The sequence below is a fragment of the Trachypithecus francoisi genome, unplaced genomic scaffold (assembly GCF_009764315.1).
Source record: "Trachypithecus francoisi isolate TF-2019V2 unplaced genomic scaffold, Tfra_2.0 Lachesis_group1, whole genome shotgun sequence".
Taxonomy (NCBI): Eukaryota; Metazoa; Chordata; class Mammalia; order Primates; family Cercopithecidae; genus Trachypithecus; species Trachypithecus francoisi.
In genome coordinates this window covers 14,762,590-14,789,705 of record NW_022681454.1, presented here as the reverse complement: position 1 = coordinate 14,789,705, position 27,116 = coordinate 14,762,590, and the positions used below count along the sequence as shown (strand labels likewise).

The following is a 27,116-nucleotide window of genomic DNA, read 5'->3' as shown; positions in this document are numbered from 1 at the left end:
ATTCTTTCTGATGCTCTCCCTCCCTCCACTCTCCCCAACAGGCCCCAGTGTGTGTTGTTCCCCACCCTGTGTTCATGTGTTCTCATTGTTCAGCTCCCACTTATGAGTGAGAATATGCAGTGCTTGGTTTTCTGTTCCTGTGTTAGTTTGCTGAGGATCATGGCTTCCAGCTTCATCCATGTCCCTGCAAAGGACATGATCTCGTTCCTTTTTGTGGCTGCACAGTATTCCCTGGTGTATATGTACCACATTTTCTTTATCCAGTCTGTCATTGATGGGCATTTGGGTTGATTCCATATCATTGCTATTGTGAATAGTGCTACAATGAACATATGCATGCATGTATCTTTACAATAGAATGATTTATATTCCTTTGGGTATATACCCAGTAATGGGATTGCTGGGTCGAATGGTATTTCTGGTTCTAGATCTTTAAGGAATCCCCCATACTGTCTTCCACAATGGTTGAACTAATTTACACTCCCACCAATAGTGTAAGTGTCCCTATTTCTCCACAGCCTCACCAGCATCTGTTGTTTATTGACTTTTTAATAATCACCATTCTGACTGGCGTGAGATGGTATCTCATTGTGGTTTTGGTTTGCATTTCTCTAATGATCAATGATGTTGAGCTTTTTTTCATATGTTTGTTGGCCATGTAAATGTCTTCTTTTGGGAAATATCTGTTCATGTCCTTTGCCCACTTTTTAATGGGGTTGTTTATTTCTTGTAAATTAGTTTAAGTTCCTTGTACATTCTAGATATTAGACCTTTGTCAGATGGATTGTGAAAATGTTCTCCTATGCTGTAGATTGTCTGTTCACTCTGATGATTGTTTTGGTGTGCAGAAGTTCCTGAGTTTAATTAGATCCATTTGTCATTTTTGCTTTTGTTGCAATTGCTTTTGACATTTTCATTATGAAATCTTTGCCACTGCCTATGTCCTGAATGGTATTGCCTAGATTTTCTTCTAGGGCTTTTATAGTTTTGGGTTTTATATTTTAAATCTTTAATCCATCTTGAGTTAATTTTTGAAAAACATGTAAGGAAGGGGTACAGTCTTAATTTTCTGCGTATAGTTAGCCAGTTTTCCCAGCACCATTTATTAAATAGGGAATCCTTTCCCCATTGCTTGTTTTTGTCAGGTTTGTCAAAGATCAGATGGTTGTAGATGTGAAGTCTTATTTCTGAGATCTCTATTCTGTTTCATTGGTCTGTGTGTCTGTTTTTGTATTTTATTTTTAACCCATTCGTGTGCATTTTATTTTTAACCCATACAAGGTCACCAAATGACTTGATCTGGCATACTATTTTAAAGGCTCAATCTGGCTTGGTATTGAGAATAAAGTGTAGGAGGATAAGGATGGACAACAGTTACAATGGCTGTAATACCAGTAATGAAGGTGGCAAAGAAAAAAAAAGATGGATTCTGAATAGAGTTTGAAGGTAGCAGTGGCAGGATTTGCTGATGAATTGGATGTAGCATTTGCAAGAAAGAGATGAGTCAAAGATGATGCCAAGATATTTTATTTGTGTAACTGACCAAAGGAAGGAAAGCACTGCAATCTCCAGTGATGAGAAAATGGGAGGTGAAGTAGATTTGGTCTTGGGAAGAGGCATGAATCAAGAATTTGGTTTTTGATGTGCTAAATTTGAGATGTCTATTAGACACCTAACAAGAGGCATCAAGGAGCCACTTGGGTATAAGCTTCTGGAGTTTGAGCAAGGGATTAATGATGGAGACACTAATAAGGGAGGTCTTAGCTATGGACAGTTTTTAAAGCCAAGAGTATATATAAGATCATGTGAAGAGTGTGTGCAGAAACAGAAGAGTTCCAGAGGCTCAGCCATGGGCTACTCCTGTGGCAGAGGTCAGAAAGATGAGAGAGCTTCAGCAAGGAGAACTGGGAAGGATGATCCCTGAGACAAGAGGAAGGGTACCCTGATAGTTATTGATGATATTGACAAGAGAAATCATTTTAGAGGAATGATGAGGACAAATCCCACCCACAGTAGGTTTAGGAGAGTATGTGAGAAGGTAAGTGGTATCAGTAAGTTAGCTGGAGTTTGTGTGTGTGTGGAGAGCTTTTCTGTAAAATGGAATCAAGAAATAAAGCCATGGCTAGAGGATGCTGGGCAGTCAAGTCAGGAGAGAATATTTTGTTCTAAGATGAGATTATCACAGTGTGTTTGTAGGATGTTGGGATGACTCAGTAGGCAGGCAACAACTGACAATTGCTCCAGTAATTTCCCTCGACCTGCTGAGCTCAAGCGATCCTCCTGCCTCAGTCTCCCAAGTAGCTGGGAGTACAGGAATGCACCACCATGGGCCTGGCTAATTTTTTGTATTTATTTATTTATTTATTTATTTATTTATTTATTTATGTAGAGACAGGGTTTCACCATGTTGCCCAGGCTGGTCTTGAACTCCTGGGCTCATATATTGGTGATAGGTATCCAAAGCACAGGTGAGAGTGTGGGTAGGAGCTCCACCACCTCACAGAAGAAATTTGGAAAACACAGCTTTCAGGGTTGGGAGGTTCCTGGATTTGATGATGATGACGTGGATGTACTTTGCTGCTGCTTCTCAGTGAAATGAGAAAAAAAACATTATCTTCTGAGAGTTGCTGGGGTGCTGGTAGACCTGGAAGGAGACCAGGAGAGCAAATGGACTGTGGGTTCTCAGGGTATCATCAAGTGGTCAGGAATTTTTTAAAAGGTCAGTTAGTAGGTTGTGTTCTTTTTTTTTTTTTTTTTTTTTTATTATACTTTAAGTTCTAGGGTACATGTGCATGACGTTTATATCATGTATATCTCCCCAATGCAATCCCTGGTTGTGTTCTTTTGCCCAGCCACTCAGCACTGTTTAAACGAAAGGGTGAAAGTGAACAGAGTTGGATTTGACATGGTTGGGATTTGCTGCATGTATTTGTGTTCCAGGGTTGCCATAACAAAGTGCCACAACTGGGTGGCTGAAGCAACAGAAATGTATTGACTCACAGGTCTGGAGGCTAGAAGTATGAGATCAAGCCGTCACCAGGCTGATTTCTTCTGAGGCCTCTTCCGTTGGCTTGTAAGTGGCTGTCTTCTCACTCTGTCTTCACATGGTCTTCCCTGTGAACTCCTCTGTGTCCAGTTTTCCTGTTTTTATAAGAACACCAGTCATACTGAATTTGGGCTCGCTTTAATGACCCATTTTAACTTAATTACCTCTTTAAAGCTACTACCCTATCTTCAAATACAGTCACATTCAAAGTCACTGAGGGTTAGGATTTCAACATATGAATTTGGGGGGTACACCATTCAGCCCCTAACACTGGTAAGTATAATGGAGAATAAAAGGTCAAGGAAGCAGAAACTTTAAGCAAGAATGGGTTTTGTTTTTGGTTTTTGTGAGTTGTTTTGTTTTTGTTTTTTGTTCTTTGTTTTTTGTTTTTTGGTTTGTTTGTTTTTGTTTTGTTTTATTTTTTTGAGACAGGGTCTTGCTCTGTAACCCAGGCTCTGGAATGCAGTGCTGAGACCATGGCTCACTGCAGTCTTAACCTCCTGGGCTCAAGCAATCCTCCTGCCTCAGTCTCCCAAGTAGCTGGGGCTACAGGTGTGCACCACCACACCTGGCTAACTTATAGTATTTTTTTGCAGAGATGGGGTTGTGCCATGTTGCCCAGGCTGTTTTCAAACTCCTGGATTCAAGCCATCCACTCGCCTCAAGGATGGGATTTTAATAATGATCCGTGGCATCTAAGTCCCACAGAAACTGAAGCAGGGGCAAAAGAAGGGTGAGAGATCACAAAAAGATGAGGGAGCTCATGGCTGGGAGGTCCTGAAGGGACCAAAGAGTTGTTAGAAAAGACAATATTTGCATTTGAGTGCTTTCATAGGCAATGCAGACTCACTCTGTCCAAAACTGAACTGTTAATCTTTCTCTGTCAAACCAGCTCCTCTTCAGGTCCTTTGCATTTCAGTGAAAAGAACCAACATCTCCTGCAGTTACTCAAGCTAGAAGTTTCCCAGTCTTTGACCCTTCACTCTCCCTCATTCCGCGTATCCACATGGACGACAGTTCCTACTGCCTGCAAATTATTCATTAAATATCCATTTCTTCATCTCCACTACGACTAACTTAGTCCAAGGAAAAGTTCACCTCCTTTCTTACCCAGGAAGAGCTTCCCCACCATTCTCCTGATTCCACTCTTTCCACCTTCCTCCATGTATTATCTACACCACTGGTATAGGCTGGTGAGGTTTTTTTTCCAAGTCACTCCTTTTAAAGATATAACTTTTACAACATAATTCTGATTCCCTCCCCTCTTGCTCTGGACATGGCAAGCAGCTTGTCAGTCAGCCCACATCTGCTTCTCTAGCCTCCATGGGCACCTGTGTCCCCAACAGCTCCTATGCTTCTCCACTCCTGCTGGCCTTCTCTCTGCCCGCAATGAGCCCAAGCTCTCCTCTGCCTCTGGGCCTTCACAGATGCTATGCCTTCACCTGCTGACTCCTACTGACCCTTCATGTCTCAACTTCAATGAGACATCCTCAGGAAGCCTTTTCTAACCCCACTTAGCTCCCAAGATAAGTTCGATCTGCAAATTGTTGTACACTCTTCTCGCTGAATAACATAGATGCCAGCAGATCTCATGAGACAATACCCATCTCAGAGGCTCTGGTCTGTACCACCTAGCCCAGGAATGCACACTCTGAGAATTTCTTCAAGGTGTCCCCTCCTCAGGAAATCAGGAGTTTACACAAGGCTAGGTTGTCAGCAATCGAAATTTATTCTCTAAGTATCCTGGGATCAAGTTGATGTCTATAAATGCTGGTTGAACAAACCAGTTAGTGAATGACAGAAATGTGGGTTTTGCCTCTGGATTCATTTCTGTAATTTCTGATCTTACTGTGTTCCCTGCCTTCTTCTACTTTCTTGTTCTTGGGCATGTGCTTTCTTTCATGATCCCTGTAGTGCAAGGTTCAAAATCAGTTACCATGCAAGAAGGTTTGCCACCTGCTCTTTATGAAACTGAACCGTTGGAAATTATAGCTTTCCAGCTTGTGAAACAAAACATCTAATACCTGCCACAAAACACACCCCTTTGAAAGGGCTATTTATTTCTGACAATAAATATGATAAACACGCATGGAGTAAATGTCAAATAGATCGAAGTGCTAGATTCAGAAAATGATTCTTTCTTCTTCCCTGAACTCCCCTCTTCCCATTTTAATGAACAAGCAGCATACACACACAGAGAAACAAAGAGAGAGAGAGAGAGAGAGAGAGAGAGAGAGAGAGAGAGAGAGAGAGAGAGAGACAGATCTTCATTGTTTCATTAAAATTATAGCATAAGACATATCCTGTTGTGTACCTGGCTTTCCTCACATAGTAATGTGTGTTGAAGACATTAAATACCAGCACGTGTTGCTTACCCAGTTCTTTTAGTTGACCCCTAGAATTCTATCATATAGTATGCTAGAGTTTACTTAACTATATAAATGAGCACAGAATACTACAACAAATATTCTTGTGGTGGCATAATTTTTAGGTATCCAAGTACATACATTCCTGAAAGTGGACTCCCTGGGTCAAAAGACACAAGCACTTAGAATTTTGAAAGATATTGCCAGCCAAAGGGGTGGTACTAGTTGGCCTTCTCACTGACGGTGCTTGAGAATGTCGGTTTTTCAACCCTCACACAGTTACAGTTTCAAGTTTGTTTTGTCTTCATTTCTGATTATTAATCATCAGGGATTTGGGGCAACTTCAGATGTTAGTTTCTCTTTCTGTGAAATGTAATAAACACTTGAGGAAATAAAACCTAAAGGAACCATATAGCCCTTTACTTCCGCTACATTACTTGGTTTGTGAATATTCTTTGGAGGGGCAGGTGTAGCAGACAACTTGCAGATCTACTATGTGGTTCATCCTTCACCTTGGTCTTATCTCCTATAACATCTCCTTCCGCCATTCTCTCAGGCATGCTGGCAGTGGCAGTGGGACATGGGCACTGGGCGCGGGATGTGGCAGCGTGTGGGCTTTGGTTGGTCCAGGGATTTTTCTCGCCTTTTCTTCACACTTCTCCTGGTCAGAAGACTTTTGAGTGTCACCAGGAAGCTCAGGGTTAACCTGTTTTTTTTAGGGAGGTCTTTGTCTCCTCAATATGTTTTGTGCCTCCTCAAGGCAGGATACAATCACGAAAAGATGAATAGATAAATGCTGAATATCAAAAACAGCAGAAAAGCATGCTCGTTGATGCCACACAGAGCACCTGTGACCTGCTTCTTTCTAGCAGATTCATGTAAGACAGCTGTATGATTTCTCCTCCCACATCCTGAAACTGAGCAAGGCTGAATCTTATATTTACTACTCTTTCTGTATTTTTAATGAAATAAGAGTAAATAGAACTTGGCAAGATGCCTCAAAATGCTTTTAATTCACTTGGGCTGCCTGCCGTTCATTCTAGGCTTCCTTGTTTATTTCATCAGAGTAAAGATAGGAGTTCATCAGAAGTCAGCTTCTCAGCCACATCCTCCCTTAGGTCTGACCACAGCTTAACAGATCTGGTGACTTTTCAGCTCTCCCACTGCCCCACCTCCTTCACCCAGTTGCTATTCCTTAACTTTCAGGTGACAGTTTAGACACTCCAAATCTGAGACATCTTTTACAGCCCTTCATGTCTGGATTATAAGCTCGTATCATGGATAAACATATGCATCCTACACTTCCTGATTTTTTGGGACAGTTTTGCCACCCCACCTCCATCCCCAACTAGATTGTAGAAGGATGCCAAACAATCTTTGTCTCAGGTACGTCCTCAGTGGCTAGCAAGTCCCTGGTGCTTAGAGGGCACTGCACAACCCTATGTTGATGAGTATCACACTGGAATGTAATTCTTTTTACTTCCATCCCCTTATTCAGTCATTTGTGCATTAAATATTTACTGAGCACCATGAACTATTTTAGTACTGGGTTAATAGCAGTTAAACAAATTCAGTCACCAGAAGCTTATGTTTTAAAGGGAAATAGACATATAATAGACAAGATAAGTAAACCATAGCACATGTGAGGTGATGGTGAGGGCTAATAAACCAACTCAGCAGGGAACAGGATAAAGACTGGGGGGAAGGTTGCAATTTTGGGTAAAGGACCAAGGAAGGTCTCACTCAGAAGGTGGCACTTGGGTAAGAATCTGAAGAAGGTGAGGTGAAATCTGGGGGAACAGGGCTCCAGACAGAGAAGAGCAATTGCAAAGGCCCTAAAGCAGAAGCAAGCCTGGTGTGTTCAGAGAACAGCAGAGGTCAAGTAACAGGTGCATGGCACAGGAAGAACAAGGAGGAAATATGTGGGAGATAAGGATAGAGATGTAATTGTGTGTTTGGGACCTGGAGATAGACAGGCACTGGTGCAAAAGAGTGACATGTCCTGACGTGTTTTGTCAGGCTCACTCTGGCTGTTTGTTGAGCAGAAACGGAAGTGGGGCGGAGACAGAAGCAACAAGGCCATTTTGGAAGCCATGGTGCCATAATCCAGACAAGAGATGATGGTACCTTGAACTGGGTTGGCATCAGCAGGTGCAATTAAATTCTGAATATATTTTAAAGGTACAACAGACAGGATTTGCTGATGGAGTAAAGAGACAATGAGAGTGGTCAGACACAACTCCAAGATTTTTGGCCTGAGCAGCTGAAAGGATGGAGTTGTCATTTACTGAGTGGAGAAAGACTATGAAAGGAGAATTCATTTGAGGTATGTCGAGTTTAAGATGCCTGTTACATATCTAAGTGAAAATGTTGAGACAAACACCGTGCCGTGCTCCACAAAAGTTAACTTGTTCAATCCTCAGAAGAACCCCATGAGATAAGTAGTATTTTTGACCCCATCTTACAGGAAAGAGACTGAGGCCTGAAGCCCAGAGAGGAAGAGTGACTTTTCCAAGTTTACCTAGCTGGTTGGTGGTGGAAGTGGGGAACTGGGATTCAAACCTAAGCAATAGGGCTCTGGAATTCATGCTCTTCTACACTTTGCAAAACACACAGACACACAAACACAGACACACCACCTCATTCTAGTCACTTAATAAATTTCTTGCCATGAGCATTCATTGAGTCCATTTATGAGCCAGTCACCATGGCAAGGGACTGGAGTGCTCTAATTAGATTGAGTCTGAGTCGCTTTCTGTGGGCCTGATCTTGGGGGTGGAGCCTCACATTGGCTGAGAGTAAAGTAATGAGCAGCTCTCCAGAGGAAGATCAGGGTGTTGTCACCAGAAGTAGGGTGAATAGATGCTAAATATATATATTTCTTAAAATCCATTCTGATATCAAATTTAGCCCATCATAGCACGTGGACAAAGTTTATATATGATCCATTCTTTATATGCATTTCAAACGCACCCAGAACACCAACTTGTGCCAAAATTTTCTCAAAAGATTTTCTAATAAGATGTTTACTTGATTCCCTGGGACAATTACACTTTCCATTCTTATATTCTAACACAAAGAGGCTGAAGGTCAAATATCTCAGCTGAGGGGAGGAACACATTCTTGAATATTTAAGAAGCAACTGTGCAATGCTTTCTCAATGCAGCATTTTTCAGAGAAAGTTAAAAACAAAAGCAAACAAAAATTCCAAAAGAAAGCCCCAAATATAATTCATTGAAAATAGTGATACTGAATATCATTCACTGTGTTTTTATTTTATTGTATTTTATTTTTTTAGAGCAGCTTTAGGTTTACAGCAAAATCCAACAAAAAATACAGAATGTTCTCCTATTCTTCCTTCTCCCTACACATGCAGTCTCCCCCACTATCAACATCCCACCCAGGGGGGTACATTTGTTAATATCCATGAGCCAACATTGACATGTCATTATCACCCAAAGCCCATAGTTTACATTGGCACTCCCTCTTGATGTTGTACATTCTAGAGGTTTTAAGAAAGGTAGAGTGACTTCCGCACACCATTATAGTATCATACAGAATTGTTAAACTGCTCATTCATCACTTCCTCTCTTCAACCTCAGACAACCATTGTTGTTTATTTGTTTGTTTACTGTCACTGCAGTTTTGCCTTTTCCAGAATGTTATACAGCTGGAATCACACAACATGTAACCTTTTCGGATTGGCTTCATTCACTTAGCACTATGCATTTAAGGTTCCTCCGTGTCTTTTCATGGCTTAATGAATAATATTCATTTGTCTGAAGGTATCACAGTTTATCCACTTACCAACTGAAGAATGTCTTGGTTATTTTGTTTTGTTCCCTGACAGTAAATTTTTCTTACTCTAATAAATTGTAAAATTCTTCTTATTAATATTTTACTAAATAATTAGTAATCAAAGCAAAGTTCAAATGTATATTTCAGAAAGACATTCCTTCTTAAAAAGTAATAAGCTCTACAAATAATTTTTCAGGTTGTAATAGCAATTGTGTGCTTATATATAATTTTGAAAAATAAGAGTACAAAGAAAAATTACAACTACTTGTAACTTCAAGAATCAGAAATCAATAGCATTAATATTAATATTTTGCTGTATTATGTATATATTTTTCCTGGAATTTATAGCCTAAGATTTTAACTCCACATTATATGATACATATTTTAGCTTATCTTTAAATATTCTTCCTTTTTGATTGTTTTTCCTCCTCTATACATACATGGACAAATATTCTTCTGAAATAGCATTTTTATTTATTTTGTTTAAAAACATATTCTAAAACTATAATCTTTAAAAGTCATGTAGAAAAAAGTAACTCAGCTCTTTAAATTAGATTGTCAAAAACATCATCAAGTACCTAGAAATCATTTTTTTCTTTTCAAAAGTGCATTTATTATACATTTCCAGATCAATAGTATAATGCATGGTTTTTTGAAAAGTAATAGGAAAATAACCTCATGTTCATTATAGATTTATTCACAATAGCCAAGATTTGAAATCAACCTAAGTATCCATCGTATTCATTGATGGATGAATACATAAAAAAATTGTGGTACATATATACAATAGAATATTACTTAGCCATAAAAAAAGAAGTAAATCCTGCCATTTGTGACAATTTGGATGAATCTGGAGTACATTATGCTAAGTGAAATAAGCCTGACACAGAAAGATAAATACTGTATGATTGCACTCATATGTGGACTCTAAGAAAACCAAACTCATAGCAGAGAGTAGAATGCTGATTGTCAGGAGGTTGGGGTTGGCAGAAATGGAGAAATGGTTAAAAAGTAGCAACTTTCAGTTCTAAGTTCAGAGAATCTAATATACAACATGGGTGGTGATGGATGTGTTCATTTGATTGTTGTAAGCTTGTATGCTTTGAATATATTCAATATTTTTAATTAAATATTTTTAAATGAAATAAACTTTAAATATAATAAAATATGAGCAGTTACAAATAAGATTATAAAAACCACCCATAATCATAGTACCTAGAGAAAATTATGTTTTTACTTATCCTTCTACTTATGTGTGTATGTGTATATATGTATACATGGGTGTGTGTGTATAAAAGGAAAGTTGTATATACATACATACACACACATATGTATGCACAGTTTTGAATTAAGTTCTTTTTTTTTGAGATGGAGTCTTACTCTGTTGCCTAGGCTAGAGAGCAGTGGCGCGATCTCGGCTCACTGCAACCTTTGCCTCCTGGGTTCAAGCGATTCTTCTGCCTCAGCCTCCCCAGTAGGTGGGACTACAGGCACATGCCACCATGCCTGGATAATTTTTGTATTTTTAGTAGAGACAGAGGTTCACCATATTGGCCAGGCTCCTGATCCGCCTGCCTCAGCCTGTCTTGGCCTCCTAAAGTGCCGGGATTACAGGCGTGAGCCACCTCACCCAGCCAAATTAAGTTCTTAAAACCATGTACAAAAAAAGAAAATAGCACATAAACATGAAAATCATGTAACAAAAGCTCACTCATTCATTCATTTATACACTCAAAACCTGTGTTGAGCCTCTGCTATTTACCTGGCTGTGGGCTGGGTTCCAGGAATATAAAGACCTTCAAGACAAGGTGTCTGTTCTGTGCATGTCTATAGTCCATCCAGGAGAAGGAATTTCTATCACATAAAAATAATTTATCACTGTGCACACCATCATGCAAGCCCAAGCACAGAAATGTGGTGGCAAACGTGAGAGAATGGTGAATTAACTAAAATTACAACTTCATCCAGATTCTCATTCATAAATTATTTTCTCATATTTTATGTCCTAAAGCTTGGTTTTCTAGCTACCAAGCTAGCAACAGACTGGAAGATAACAATAAAGAAACTACTTTCTTGTTTTTTAGCACTTCAATACGTTCCCTGTTTTATTGTATACATGTATTGCCACATACAATTTTATCTCACTTAAGTTTCATGCTCAGTTAATTTCTTTACCATTCCAAGTGAGAAGGTGGCACACAGGACAACATGCCAAAAAAGCCTCTTTCCTAGAACTCCACAGCTACAGTAGAATTTTAAAACTTCATTTTTAACAAACAGCAATTGCCACTTTAAAAAACTATATGCCCGTGGAGAAACCCCATCTCTACTAAAAATACAGAAAATTAGCCAGGCATGGTGGCACATGCCTGTAATCCCAGCTACTTGGGAGGCTGAGGCACAAGAATCGCTTGAACCCGGGAGGCGGAGGTTGACGTGCACCAAGGTCACGCCACAGCACCCCAGCCTGGACAACAAGAGTGAAACTCCGTCTCAAAAACAAAACAAACCATTATGGAAAACAGTATGGCGATTCCTCAAGGATCTAGAACTAGATGTACCATATGACCCAGCCATCCCACTACTGGGTATAGACCCAAAGGATTATAAATTACTCTACTACAAAGACACATGCACACGTATGTTTATTGCGGCACTATTCACAATAGCAAAGACTTGGGATCAACCCAAATGTCCATCTGTGACAGACTGGATTAAGAAAATGTGGCACATATACACCATGGAATACTATGCAGCCATCAAAAAGGATGAGTTTGCGTCCTTTGTAGGGACATGGATGCAGCTGGAAACCATCATTCTTAGCAAACTATCACAAGAAGAGAAAACCAAACACCGCATGTTCTCACTCATAGGTGGGAACTGAACAATGAGATCACTTGGACTCGGGAAGGGGAACATCACACACTGGGGCCTATCATGGGGAGGGGGGAGGAGGGAGGGATTGCTTTGGGGAGTTATACATGATATAAACGTCATGCACATGTACCCTAGAACTTAAAACAAAACAAAACAAAACAAAACAAAAAAACGATATGCCATATGTAATGTTTAAACAAAAATATGTTGGCTGGGTGCGGGAGTTCGCATCTGTAATCCCAGCACTTTGAAAGGCCATGGCAGGCAGTTTACTTAGGAATTTGAAACCAGCCTGGGCAACATGGTGAGACCCCATCTCTACTAAAAATACCAAAAAAAAAAAGATAGGCGTGGTGATGCACACCTGTGGTCCCAGCTACTCAGGAGCCTGAAGGAGGAGGATCACCTGAGCCCAGGAGGCAGAGACTGCAGTGAGCCAAGATCACACCACTGCACTTCAGCCAGGGTAAAAGAGGGAGATCTTATCTGGAAAAATAAATAAATATATACATATATATTTATATGTATTTATATTTATATATGTATATATTTGTTTATGCATGCTTATATATATAAGGAAAAATAATATCTTTAGCAGACAACTATTAATTCATTTATTCAGTTTATTTCATAAATAGTTTTAAGTTTACCATATGTCAGCACTTGATCAGCAGTGAACAAATCAGACAAAAATCCATGTCCTCAGCTGCTTTGGAAAATAATCTGGCAATTCCTCAAAATGTTAAGCAGAGTGAACATGACCTGGAAATTCCACCCCTGGATATCTACGCAAGAGATATGAAAACATATGTTCACACAGAAATGTACATGAAGGTTCATAAAGGCATTATAATAATTGAGAAACAGAAACAACCCAAATGTCCTTAACTGATGAACGGATAAGCAAAATGTAATTTGCCCACACAGTGAAAAATTATTGAGCCAAAAAAAAAAATGAAGTGCTTACGCATACCACAACATGGACGTACCTCGAAAACATGCTAAGTGTAAGAAGCTAGTCGCAAGAAGTAACATATTGTATAATCCCATTTACATGAGATATCCAGAATAGGCAAATCCATAGAGACAGAAAGTAGATTAGAAGTTCCCTAGGACTGGATGGCGGTAGATGAGGAGTGACAGCCCAATAGGAATGGGATTTTCTTGGGGTTGAGAGGAATGTTGTAAACGTGTGTGATAGTCACAAAACTGAATATACTAAAAACTACTAAATCATATACTTTCAGAGTAAATTTTATGTTTGTAAATTCAATCTCAAAAAAAGATGTTAAACAAAATCCCTCACATAGGGTTTACAGTTTCTGGTGCAACTCCCTACCATTTTTCCTGGTTCTGATATGAAGATAGCCCATTCCAGATTTGATGCCACTGGGTAAATACTGGGAGTGGAGGGGGGAAAGAAAAGGAGAAAGCGGGGTATTGAGCATTTATTAATTTATGGTACTATCCAACTAAATAGTAGCTCTTTGGCGCTGTACCCCATGACACCCCCTGTCACAGAAACAGGGAAAATTGTTTCCATTGGCAGAATAGTCATACACTGCCTCTTACCAACTCTTAGGAAGAGAAAGAAGGAATGAAGAAGAAGAAAGGGCATGGAAGAGAAGTGAAGAAATGAGAAAAACAGAAGGAGGAAGAAGGTAGAGAAAGAAAAAGAAAAGAAGAAAAAAGAAAATAGAGGAGAAGTTTAGGTAGAAGAAAATGAAGGAGGAAATGAAGAGGAAACATTAACTGAACATTGACTAAGTGCCAAACACCATACTGGGGTCTCTCTGTACACAGTGTTATTAAATCTTCAAAATAACCCCATGAGGTAAATATTATTACTATACCTGTTTTACAGATTTGAAAACTTGAGTGTGGTGAACACAGCATTTTCAGAGGTACCACTGCTGGGAGTTCTACCAGTCAGACCTTGAGTGGCACATATGTTCTTTCACCCAGAAATCTGGGCAGTGGGCTCTGTAGCGGACCAGTAGTATAATCTGGATGTTATTCTTGGCTATTTCCTTAGTCCTTCCCCATCCGTGAGATGCTTGAGCTTCCTAATATTCTGTAATATGCACCAGGAGATGGTTTTGATATACGTAACTAGGAATTGTGCCTACAGCAGACAGAGGTCAGGTAACTTAACTGAGGACACACACATATGTGTGGTGGAAATGGGACTTGATCCCTGTCCACCTGATTCCAAGCATTGACTCTTAGCCATCATTCCCTACAAAAGGCACTGAGGTGTGTAGGCCGTAGCTCCATGGCCCACCCGCAGTGAAGACAACACCAGCATTCAGGTTGTGGCTCAGGTGGGAAACGTTTTGTCCTGTTTCATTCTATAGAAATCTATAGGCATTGACACCAAATACTTTATACACACTGAAACTTAACTAATTGATCTTAAATAAGACTGCATATTCTCACTTAAATGAAGAATCTAAAACAATCAAACTCATAGAAACAGAGAACAGACGGGTGGTTACAGAGGCTGGAGGGTAAAGGTATTAGGGAGATGATGAATAAGGTATGAAAATCTCAGAAGGAATATGGAAGTTTTTTTGAGATCTATTGCATAGTGTGGTGAATATATTTAATAAACAGTATTGTACATTTCAAAATTGCTAAGAGAGTAAATTTCAAATGTTCTCATGACAAAAAAGGCTAAGGATATGATTTCATTCTTTTTTATGGCTGCATAGTATTCCACATCTTTTGCAGCAACATGGATACAGCTGCAAAAGATGCAGCTTAGGATAGTAGAGGCCATTGTCCTAAGTATAATGATGCAGGAACAGAAAATCAAATGCCCCATGTTCTCACGTTTAAGTGAAAGGTAAACATTGCGTACACATGGACATAAAGATGGAAAAAATAGACTCTGGGGACTACTAGAGGAGAGAGGGTGGAAGGGGAGGGAGGGTTGAAAAACCAGCTATCAGGTACTATGCTCACTACCTGGGTGATAGGATCAGTAGCATACCAAACCCCAGTGACACACAATTTGCCTGTGTAACAAACCTGCCCATGTACCCCCTGAAACTAAAATAAAAGTTGAAAAAATGTGCTAAATATTTGAGGTGATGGATATGTTAACCAGCTTAATTTAATTTTCCTACATTGTATTTATAAATTATAACATCACTTTGTACCCCAGAAATATACACAATTATAAATTATCAATTTACAATAAAAATTGTTATTAAAAATGCTGATGTTATTGGGTTTTTCAAACATTAAACATTTAATGTTTAAGAAATTCCCACCGGGCATGGTGGCTCATGCCTGTAATCCCAGCACTTTGGGAGGCCAAGGAGGGTGGATCACCTGAGGCCGGGAGTTCGAGACCAGCCTGACCAACATGGAGAAACCCTGTCTCTACTAAAAATACAAAAATTAGCCGGGGGTGGTGGCCCATGCCTGTAGTCCAAGCTACTTGGGAGGTTGAGGCAGGAAAATCGCTTGAACCCGGGAGATGGAGGTTGCAGAGAGCCGAGATCGCGCCATTACACTCCAGCCTGGGCAACAAGAGTGAAACTCTGTCTCAAAATAAATAAATAATTTTTTTAAAAAGGAAATTCCCTGTAAAGGATTCTCTGTAATATTAATGGAAAGAAGTGGTGAAGAGGGAGTGAGGTTGAGAAGAAGTTTTCTTTAACAGGGGGCCACTATTCAGAACAGTCTAGGAGGCGTGTGCTTTTGTCCTCTTTATAGACAGAAGGATTATTATTCTGTTCAGCCAAGCTCACAGGTCTAGGACAGTGGAGCTGGTATTTGACCTTGGGCCCACAGAAATACACTGCAGTTCGTGCAGGGAGAACCAAATGGTCTTTCTCCACTCTCCTTGGTTCTTCGACAGGGCTATGAATTAAATCGGCATATAACAGATTAGCAAGAAAAAACTATGTCTAACTACATACATTGGCACAGGGGTCCCATGAAAATATGAGAGTTGAAGAAAGACCAGATGATTGAAGCTTATATAGCAGCCTGAGCTACAGAAAGGAATAGGAGGAGCTTGGGGCTTCCAGGGGTGGTAGAGACAAGCTATGAGAAGGGGAGGGAGGAAATATAAGGTGAGTAAAAGTTTGTCTTGTTATGCAAATGAAGTATCTCAGGTAATAAAAATTGTCTAGAAACAGCCCTCTTCCTGATACAGCTAGTTTTACTAATGTAGATTTCTTTTACAAGAAACATAACTTTCAATTTACAATAGGCATAAATTTCTTTTACAAAGGGCAGCTTTTCAGAGATACTCCTGCATCTGCAGTTTATCTGAATAACCAGCTTGAAATATGCCAAGAAGTGTATTTTGGGGTGGCACATCTTATCTCCCACAGTATGTTTTGAGGTGGTGCATCCTGAACCCCAATAAATGAATGTCTTCGAAAGATATGGCTGGCCACTGCACAGCTGTGCTGTGCACGGAAAAATGTGAATAGCACTCCAAACCTCACCCTCCAAGGCCACTAGCGGGAAAAACAGCTCTCCACAGCCCAACATACCTGCTGGATGTTACAATAACCCAAGCCCATGATGAAGGCCTGAGTCATTCAGAGAAAATACACCCATTAAGGGCATCTTCTTCACAAAACTAGTTACATGTAACACGTCCTATGTCAAAATGTTTCTCGACATTTGTTAACCTATCAAACATATTCTCAAGTAATCTCCACTCAGGTCAAGAAAATGCAGTTGAGTGTCATTTCCTGAGTCTGGCTGGTATTGCAAAATGTAAATTCAACAATTTTTCAAACACATCTCACATCCCAGACCTGCCGTTAGCAAGCACCTCTTTAACCACAAACCACGTTAGTGAAAATGAGAAAGAAAAACTTTCCTCTTGCTGGGCGCTTCATAGAACTAGTCAGGTGAGACCATCTCTGAGGGTCTTTGACAGCTCAGTTTTACTGCATAATCTGTTTTCAAGACCCTTTAAAAGGCCAGATTGTCTAGTACTTTTCTTTTATGAGAAGAGCTTCGCCCAATCCACCCTGCTGTCTTTTAGCAAAAACACCAGAAAGTCGTTTTTTTCCCCTTGTTTTGTTGTGGTTTTTTTTTTGTTCGTGGTGGTGTGTTTTGCTTCAGTTTTATTTTTTCAAATTCCATGGTTATTTTCAAAATGAAGATCTAGCTTACCATGTAATTTTTAAGTTTATGTTTATGTTGCAGAGAATGGAAGAACTGTTTAGTCTCCACCTTGAGAACCTTAACATCATCTATCAGTTTACATGGTACTTGCCCTGTGGAAAACTTCAGAGCTCTCAGATTGTTTTACCTTTATTCCCTGGAAACTTTGGACTATTGGAATATAAGCTGGAATAAGAAACTCATTGATTGGAAAGTGGAGTGAAGTGATTATCTGTCTAATAACCCGATGGTTAAGTTTGTTTTTTTCTTTTTCAAATACAGTTTCAGAGTACACAAATGAGCACACACTCACACACTCACAGATGCATAAACACTCCAAGACATTCATCACTCGTGGTTACTATCACTCTACATTGACTGAAGGTTACATCTGGACACAGCATTTCTTTTTTCTTTGGGGATATTCACCCATAAATAATATGCAGTTTTTCAATTCATTGCTCAACTACAGAGATTCAGTGAAAAATGAATACATTAATATTGCAAATGCATTTACTCTTTGACTCACTGACCCCATTTCTAGAAATTCAACCTACAAATATCTCTGCCCACATGAAAGATAATAAATACACCAGATTAGTCATTGCAGCATTGTTTATAAGAGAAACTGGCACTGGGCATGGTGACTCACGCCTGTAATCCCAGAACTTTGGGAGGCCGAGGCGGGCGGATCAAGAGGTTGGGAGTTTGAGACCAGCCAGATGGGTGAAATCCCATCTCTATTAAAAATACAAAAATTAGCCAGGCGTGGTGGCACGCACCTGTAATCCCAGCTACTCAAGAGGTGAAGCAGGAGAATTGCTTGTAACCGAGAGGCGGAGGTTGCAGTGAGCCGAGATTGCACCACTGCACTCCAGCCTGGGCAACAGAGCAAGACTCCGTCTCAAACAATTTTTTTTTTAAAGGAGAGAAACTGATTGCAAACAACCTGAATGATGTTCCTAATGGGATGGGTTAAATAAATTACAAAACATCTCTCCCATGGAATATTATGCAGCTGTAAAAAATAAAGTGAGGAATCTCTGTATGTATTGATACAGAATAATCTCCAGGATGTACTATTAAGGGGTACAAAGTATTTTGTATCGAATGCTTCCTTCTGTGTAAGAAAAGGTAGGGAGTAATAACATGTGTTTATGTGCTTGCATTTTTGCAAAGAAACCCTAGACGGATCTACATGAATCTTTAAACAAATGGTCATCAGAATAAGACGTGTGGGAACAGAACAGGGGACAGGAGTGGGAATGAGATTTTTTCATAGTGTTTTATTTTTAAGCCATGTGTCTATATTACCTTTTTCAGAAACAACATAAAAATCACTAAATGTAATCTAAAACAAATCTATGTACTTAAATTACAAAAATGGACCATTGGGAAAGAGCCCATTTTATCCATCTTATCAGGCATGCTTATCAAATACTTCATCAATTGGAAAATCAACCAAATAAAGTATGTGTGCAGCTACATCCGTCGCTGGTTCTTTATCTCATTCAAAACCACACAGTGCTGACAGCAACATCCTTCCTCTCAGCATTCATGCTTCTGCCACCACCCAGGGGCACTGAGTTCACAGCCAGTTCACAGAAGGTAAGAAACTGCACACAACCCTTAGAGAGGAGACAATCATAGATATGTGCATGCTTCAGAGAAGAACATCTGGAAATTCAGCAATGTTCCTAAACTAAACATACCCCTGTTTCCTTGGGTCCCTTTAGACCAGGGTTCACAATGGGGTCACACTAATCCCAACAACCTCTATTTTAGTGGCTCATAAAGCCTCTATTGTTCTGCAGAACACCATCCCCTTTCAAAGAGCCTCCCTCTCAATATTTCTGGGGGTCATCGTGGGGATTATCTCACCTGTGCTCCAAAAAGCTGCCCACAGTCCCATGGCCTCCATCGTGGTTTTCCTCTCCTCTCAATCCCCACTGGTGATACACACGAAGAAGCTGTGACCTCACACCCCCCACTTGGCTTTCCAGATCCTCCAGCCTCTCCCTTTGGCTCTCTGCCCTGGATCCAGCCCCAGCAGGCTCTCCCAGGGGAAGGAAGGTGGCTGAAGTCCGGTTATCCACTCCCTCAGCTGGCTTCCTCCCTGCAGGGTTGCCTCAGGCCACTGGCTTCCTTGACGGAGGCCACTGCTCTTCTCGAGGTAACCTCTCAGTGGGACTCTCTCCTTCCAGATTCCCACGACCTGCCTGATGCCTCACTCCATGGGGCATTGGTGCATCTCTGCACACATCAGTGCTTTGCAGATAGTCCCTATTAAACCTCCTCCGATTTTCCTGATTTGAGTGTGCCTTTTGTGTGTCTGGATAGGGCCTGACCGAACTGGATTCTCCCTGCCTGCAAGGCAGTTTATGTATGTCCCATCATTGCCTTTGGTGGGCACCATCTCTGTGAACCTCCAGCTGTGCCATGGCTGGGCCACACTTTAAGAGCCGGGTCCTATCCCAATGCTGTTTGTGGCTCTGTGTCTCGTAATATTCTTAAAGACCCTACTCCATCTCCTCACCTAATGGAAAGGGATGCTACTAATAATTATGCAAGGACAGAGGACACCCACTGGCACGATCATGAGCCATTCAGGATGTTTGGTTTCTACATATATACACAGGAGCACACACATACATAACAAATATCTGCTACAGATATGATGGATACCTTCTAATTCTTCTCCCTTTTCCAGACCGCCTTTATCTGAAAATAATCCCTCCCACAAATGGACTTCTGAAAGCCCCATGCTATCAGCCCTGATGTATCTGAGACCCAGAGACAGAGACAGCTTAAACCAAGGCCGGAACATATCTAATCTGAAATTTTAGAAGAAGAATGCAGTGTGGTGTATTTTGGATATGACATTTATATCAGAGAGATGAAGATGGAGGGTGATATATTGCCAGATGAAATGCTAAGAGGACTGCCACTTTATCTTCTTAGTGATTTATATTTAAATATCTCTTAGGGATTCATATTTATATTTCTTAGTGATTTATATTTAAATATTTCTTAGTTATTTATATTTAAATCACTTTATCTTCTTAGTGATTTATATCTTCTTAGTGATTTATATTTACTGTTTACATTGTCAACCAGCATCAATGTGCAGTGGCCAGAAGGCTGTCTCCAATGGGCCTTTACTGGCTGTCCATCTCATTCCAACAAAAGCCAGTGAAATAGCCTGCAAGGCCTGATCTGATCTGGCCTATTTTCTTCCATCACCTTGATGCTGCCATCCTGGCCTCCTTGCTGTTCCTCAAATAGGTCAGACACGTGGCTACTGTGGGGCCTTTGCTTCTGCTCCTTCTGCTTGAAATGTTCATTCTACAAATATAAGAATGGCTTGGGAGGCCAAGTCGGGTGGATCACCTGAGGTCAGGAGTTCGAGACCAGCCTGACCAACATGGAGAAACCCTGTCTCTACTAAAAATACAAAATTAGCTGGGCATGGTGGTGCACGCCTGTAATCCCAGCTACTCAGGAGGCTGAGGCAGGAGAATCACTTGAACTCGGAAGGCGGGGGTTGCAGTGAGCCGAGATTGTGCCATTGCAGTCTATTATGGGCAACAAGAGCTCTGTCTCAAAAAAAAAAAAAAAAAGGGCTTGATTCCTTCACTCCTTCAAATCTTGTTTAAACATCATCTTCTTGATGAGGCCTATCCAGACTTCTTATTTAAAACCATAGCCCCCAGCCTAGCTTTCCATATTGTATTATTTCCTGGAGCATGCATCACCTTCGAAAATACAATTTATTCCTTATACAAGCTATTTATTATCTCCACCCACTAGTATGTGTGCTACAAGAACATATGCACAATTGCCCATTTACTGAGTAGATCTTAGCACTTAGAAGAACACCTGGAACTCATAAACAAACAATGATATCTGTTTAATGAATTAATGATCAAAGCACAAATCTGATCATTCACCTCTCTTGTCAAAGTGTTTAAATCTTTTATGGTTTTCCATTGCTTTCAGGACAAAACTAAATCTCCTTAACATGTTTATAAAATGGCAGTAATTCATTTTCTAGTCTTACGCAAGCCACATTCCCCACTGCCATGAGTCGTTGCAAGAAATAAATTGTCATAATACACAGAGGAGAAGAAGTGCTGGATTTTGTGTGCTGTGATGAGAAAAGAGACTAAGACATAAGCATATTAAGATGAAGAAAATAGTGACTACAGTGTATATTTATATGCAGTATACACAGTACATCTATACATAGATGTATACATACTATATGTGGATGTATACATTATATCTATGTATATCTATAAGATAAACATATAGTAATTAAATATAAATCTATAGATATATATAGTGTATGCACATAGATTTATATACATGGATATAGTGTATATCTATATATACTGTATACACAGTAGTGACTATAATGTAGATCTCTAGATCTCCACTATGTAGCAAGAGTATTGAATCTTCCCAGCAGCCTCCTTTTATGGACCAATGCTACCTTTCTTTTGAGGAATTTCTTCTCTTTCTCTTCTGAATAAAAATACCTGTCTTCTTTCATGGTACCACCTTCCTGGTCACAGCTAGTCAATTATAATAGTCAACCCAGCTAGCTGTAGTCATTGGCCCATGGTGGTCATGTGACTCCAGCCCTACCAATCAGAATGTTCCCTGAGATTTTTTTCAATTAAAGGGGATTATAAGGGGAAGTTATTTCACCTCACAGGCTTAACACCGCACACACTACACACTTTTCTACCTTGTAAAACCCCACTCTTGTGACAAATTAATTCATATATCCCCTCCTCTTTAAAATCTTCTCTAACCTGCTCACCCACCTGCCTATCCACTCCATGTACCACCCCCACCCTAGTCTAAGTCTCTTTAGAACATGAACTCTGTTACACCTGATTCACACCTCTGGTAGGCCTGTCTTCTCAATTAAATGTTCTCAGGAGTTCGAGACCAGTGTTCTCCAAACACTAGGCTGAGAGCTACTAGAGGATAGAAAATCATGTGGATTCACCTTTGTTTTTCCAGAACCTACTATAATGAGTTTTGACTGATATTATAATTCATAGTGGACCACCTGATAATTTTTTCTTGATCAGCACTGACCAATAGAAATATAATGTGAGCCATGTATAAAATTTTACATTTTTATAAGTAGCTATATTATTAAGGAACAAAAAAACCCAGTTCAATTAATGTTAAAATATATTTTAATTAACCCAACATATCCAAAAGAAGCATGATCATTTCTACACGTAATCAATGTAACAATTATTAATGTGATATTTTATATTCTTTTATCTTTGTACTAAGTCTTTGAAATACGGTGTTCATTGTATACAGCCCATCTTAGCTGGCACTAGCCATATCTCAAATGCTCAGTAGCTGCAAGTGTTTCGTGGCTACCATACTGGACAGCATAACTCTGGATAGTAGTTCTTTGAGAGCAACATCTGTCTTATTCACCCAGATCTCTTTCACAGATAATTAATAAACATCTCTCTAGTTCTAAGCAGAGACATATTAAGAGTCTTCCACCTGAAGGGATGGGAATGGATTGTCAAATACTCTTTGCTTATGTTCAGTGAAATAAGCCAGGCACAGAAAAACAAACATCATACGTTCACACTTATTTGTGAGATCTAAAATTCAAACCAGGCTGGGTGCAGTGGCTCACTCCTGTAATCCCAGCACGTTGGGAGACTGAGGCTGGTGGATCACCTGAGGCCAGGAGTTTGAGACCAGTCTGGACAACAGAGTGAAACTCCATCTCTACTAAAAATACAAAAATTAGCCGGGCATAGTGGTGGGCACCTGTAATCCCAGCCACTCAGGAGGCTGAGGCAGGAGAATTGCTTGAACCTGGGAGGCGGAGGTTGGGCAGCAAAAGCAAAACTCTGTCTCCAAAAATAAAATAAAATAAAAATCAAACCACTTGAACTCATGGACATAGAAAGTAGAAGGATAGTTACCAGAGATTGGGAAGGGTAGTGAGGGGATGAGAGGTAGGTGGGGATGGTTAATGGATACAAAAAAAGAATGAATAAGACCTACTATTTGATAACACAATAGGGTGACTATAGTCAATAATAACTTAATTGTATATTTTAAAATAACTTACAAAGTGTAATTGGATTGTTTGTAGCTTAAAGGATAAATGCTTGAGGGGGTGAATACCCCATTCTTCATGATGTGCTTATTTCACATTGCATGCCTGTTTCAAAACATCTCATGTACCTCATAAATATATGCTACTATGTACCCACAAAAAAGAAATTTCAAATAATGAAAAATACTCTTTACTGTCATTTGCTCATGAACGCCACATCTGCTACCTTTCAGGTTTGTTATGCTGCTAAACAGGGAAGCTCTTTAGTCCTAATTGAAGAAGTTATTTCCAGAGGTATTCTTTGCTTTGAAAAAATAAAAAAATGACCAGGAGAGTGAGAGAGTAGTAACTCTTTCATTAATGAAGGCAGATCTGTAGCAATAATGAATTTTGAGGTAGAGGCAAAATTGAAAGGATCCCAGAAAAGATCCCCTGAATAAAGTAAAATAACAACAACAACAACAACAATAAAATCCAGACTCTCAACTGGGAAGCATTTGGATCAAGTGACAGAAAACCCACTCGTAGCAGAAAGTGCTGGTGTCTCGTGCTTATCTATCTTGGCAATGACCATTTCTGGACACATCCTCCCAACTTCCAATGGGAAGCACCTGTGACTGCCTGAGAGCCTTCTCTGACTTCCAACACCTGTTCTGCCCCCACACAGGGCAGCCTGGAAGTGTCAGGAATTAATATCCTCCCTGGGAGCGCCCTCAACCAATGACTGGCAGGAATGGAGGATAGAGGCCTCAGCTTCCCCATGCCTTTGATTAATTAACTCTGAGAAATGTGCTACACTGCCAGCCAAAGGTCCCCACAGGATTAAGCTCCAGTTGCCCTCAGTGACAACTTGCTTGGTAATGCATCCTTTATGGGCTGCTTCCCTCCCTTGTCTCAATCCTCCCTTCCTCTGGTGTGCTGTGGCATTTCAATTACTGTGACTCTTGCATGAAGTGAACTATGACGGAAGAAAGAGGAAGAGATGCACTGACTCACATGCTGTTTATAGCAACTGAGAGATGTCATAAAATGGTAATGATAAGGAATGTGGAATTAGCTGTTGCTTTCCACTACCGTCATGTGCTGAGGGAAGAAAACAACAGGATCAGATCAACTACCAACTACCAACTTGGGTGTAGTGTGAAGTCAGAAGACCTCAATGGCCCTCAACACTGAAGGAGCCCCTCACCGCCTGCAGCCAGAGGGTAGACTGAAAATCCTACCAGCACAGCATGTTCATTGTGATCACGGCAGAATAATAAAGAAACCTTGGTCCCTGTTCCCAGCCCTGGCAGATATCCTTCATTAAAGTCAAGGCCTTGGCGGGGAAGGAGTAAGACTCTGAGATGGGATGGCGACATCTTTGCCTATGTAATGGCTAACCTTGAACCCCCAGATTCCCATGACCCCCCAGTAAGTTGGCAGGAGTCGCTTTCTCCCCATCTTACTGAAGGATAGCAGCTCCCTTTGCCTGGAAACTGTGCACAGCCTTGCATTGCAAGAGGACACTTGCCCTCTTCAGAACCTGGCTCCCTTCACTGCTTCTAGACCAAAAACTAAGCTCTAGTATCGGCATCATGCTCCTGGGAAATACTGTCCCTTATTTTGGAGAAAAGGGATTGTTAACCAAAAGAATTGTAGGATTTGCCTACATACATGTCAGGAATTGGAAAAACATGCCTGAGTGTAGTGTTGGACTGGTAATGGTGGTGTGGAGTATACAAGGCTGGATAAGAAAGAATGAATTGATAAAAGGGTACTCTCTCATGACTCAAAATTTAGTGACCTGGCAAGGCACTTAGAGCTGGCCCTAATAAAACTGTAGGAATGGCTCATTGAAATCTGGAGAAAAGAAAGCCTGAAATAAATGAGATAAGATTGGCCGGACATGGTGGCTCCTGCCTGTAATCCCAACACTTTGGGAGGCCAAGGAAGGAGGATTGCTTGAGGCCAGGAATTTGAGACCAGCCTTGGCAACATGGCAAGACCCCATCTCTACAAAAAATAAGAATTTAAAATATTAGCTGGGCATGGTGACTTGTGCCTGTAGTCCTAGCTACTCAGGAGACTGAGGAAGGAAGATTACATGAGCCTAGGAATTCGAGGCTGCAGTGAGCCATGATGGGACCACTGTGCTCCAGACTGGGAGATGGTGAGAACTTGTCTCTAATGAAAAAATAAGTAAACTTTTTAAAAAAACTAGATAAGATTTATTTACTACTGTGCTTTGGCTCAGGGAGATAAGCTTACTCCAAAGAATGACATAGAATAACATAGTCAGCTGACAATGTTTCCAGGAGAGTCCAAGAAGATGCTCTTCATTAAAACAATAAAGAATGTGATAGTGGCCGGGCGCAGTGGCTCACGCCTGCAATCCCAGTACTTTGGGAGGCCGAGGCGGGTGGATCACGAGGTCAGGAGATCAAGAATACGGTGAAACCCCGTCTCTACTAAAAATACAAAAAAATAGCCGGGCGCGATGGCGGGCACCTGTAGTCCCAGCTACTCGGGAAGTTGAGGCAGGAGAATGGCATGAACCCAGGAGGCGGAGCTTGCAGTGAGCCGAGATCGCGCCACTGCACTCCAGCCTGGGCGACACCGCGAGACTCCGTCTCAAAAAAAAAAAAAAAAAGAATGTGATAGTGATGCGGGTACTGGCTTCACGGAAAAGCTCCAAAGTGGTTTATATTCTGAAGGGCAGGATTGATGATAGCGATATCATTATGGGACTGGGATTCCTAGTATCAAAAGCAAAATAGGATTCCAGAATAGTGGAGGCTTGGTGGTAGCAAGGCAGCCACGACTACTATAATGGCACAAAAGCAACATGGCAAACAGGGGCCTGACAGACAGGAATCTGAAACTGTGGTTAATATACCCCATGGTTCCTAAGAGCTCTCAGATGTGCAGTTCATAAGGATATTGCTTGATCTTTACAATCAAAAGTGATCAAGAGCAAGAGAGCCAAATGTTGATGATGTCAGCTACCACAATGGACCATCACAGTCTGATACCCAGTTCCCAGACTTCCTCAGGCCCAGATATAATTACTTACAGAGGAAGAGTCCTGTAAGCCACAGCAAGCATATAACATAGTGATTCTCCCAACCCTTCCCCAAAGGGACCCATACCCATTTATTGGAGTTCTTGCATATTTAGAGGAACGGAAATACTCAGATCTTCTAATGACTTGATCACAGAGTCCGAGCTGTCACTGCTACAAGACCCAAAACACAGTCATGGGCCCGCTCAGTTAAATAAGGACTAACTGGGACTAGATGACAAATGGACTCCAGGACTAAGTTTGACAGGACCCATCCTGTGATAATTTCCCTGGCCCCCTCTCACATTTGTTCTTTGACCTGTGGAGTAAGAGCCATTATAGTAGGAAAGATGTAGTAAACACCCTGAAGGTGACCACCGTTCCAGAGCAATACCACATCCTAGGTTTCTATGGCTTGAATGTTCCCTCCAAACTTATGATGAGATTCAATTGTCACAGTAACCATATTAAGGGGTGAGGCCTTTAAGAGGCAGAGCCCTCATGAAGGGATTAATGGTGTTATCACAGGAGTGGGCTGGTTATTGCAGGAATCCTGGTAAAAATTATGAGTTTGGCACACTTCTCTCCCTGCGTCATGCACATGTTTCTTCACTTTGCTATGCCTTCTGCCATGGAATGGCCCCACCAGTTGCTAGTGCCACGTTCTTAAACTTCCCAGTCTCCAGAACTGTGAGAAATGTTTCTTGTCTTTACAAATTACCCAGTCTA

At 40.7% G+C, this 27,116-nt stretch overlaps 1 long non-coding RNA gene across 1 annotated transcript; it reads right to left on the bottom strand.

The window, feature by feature from the left end:
* Positions 1–1,511: 1,511 nt before the first annotated feature.
* On the bottom strand, positions 1,512–19,287 carry LOC117085176. Its single transcript, XR_004437843.1, has 3 exons — positions 19,111–19,287; positions 3,001–3,141; positions 1,512–2,644 (listed from the first exon to the last, which is right to left on the bottom strand). It is a non-coding gene; the product is annotated as an uncharacterized LOC117085176 (long non-coding RNA).
* Between the last annotated feature and the right edge of the window lie 7,829 nt (positions 19,288–27,116).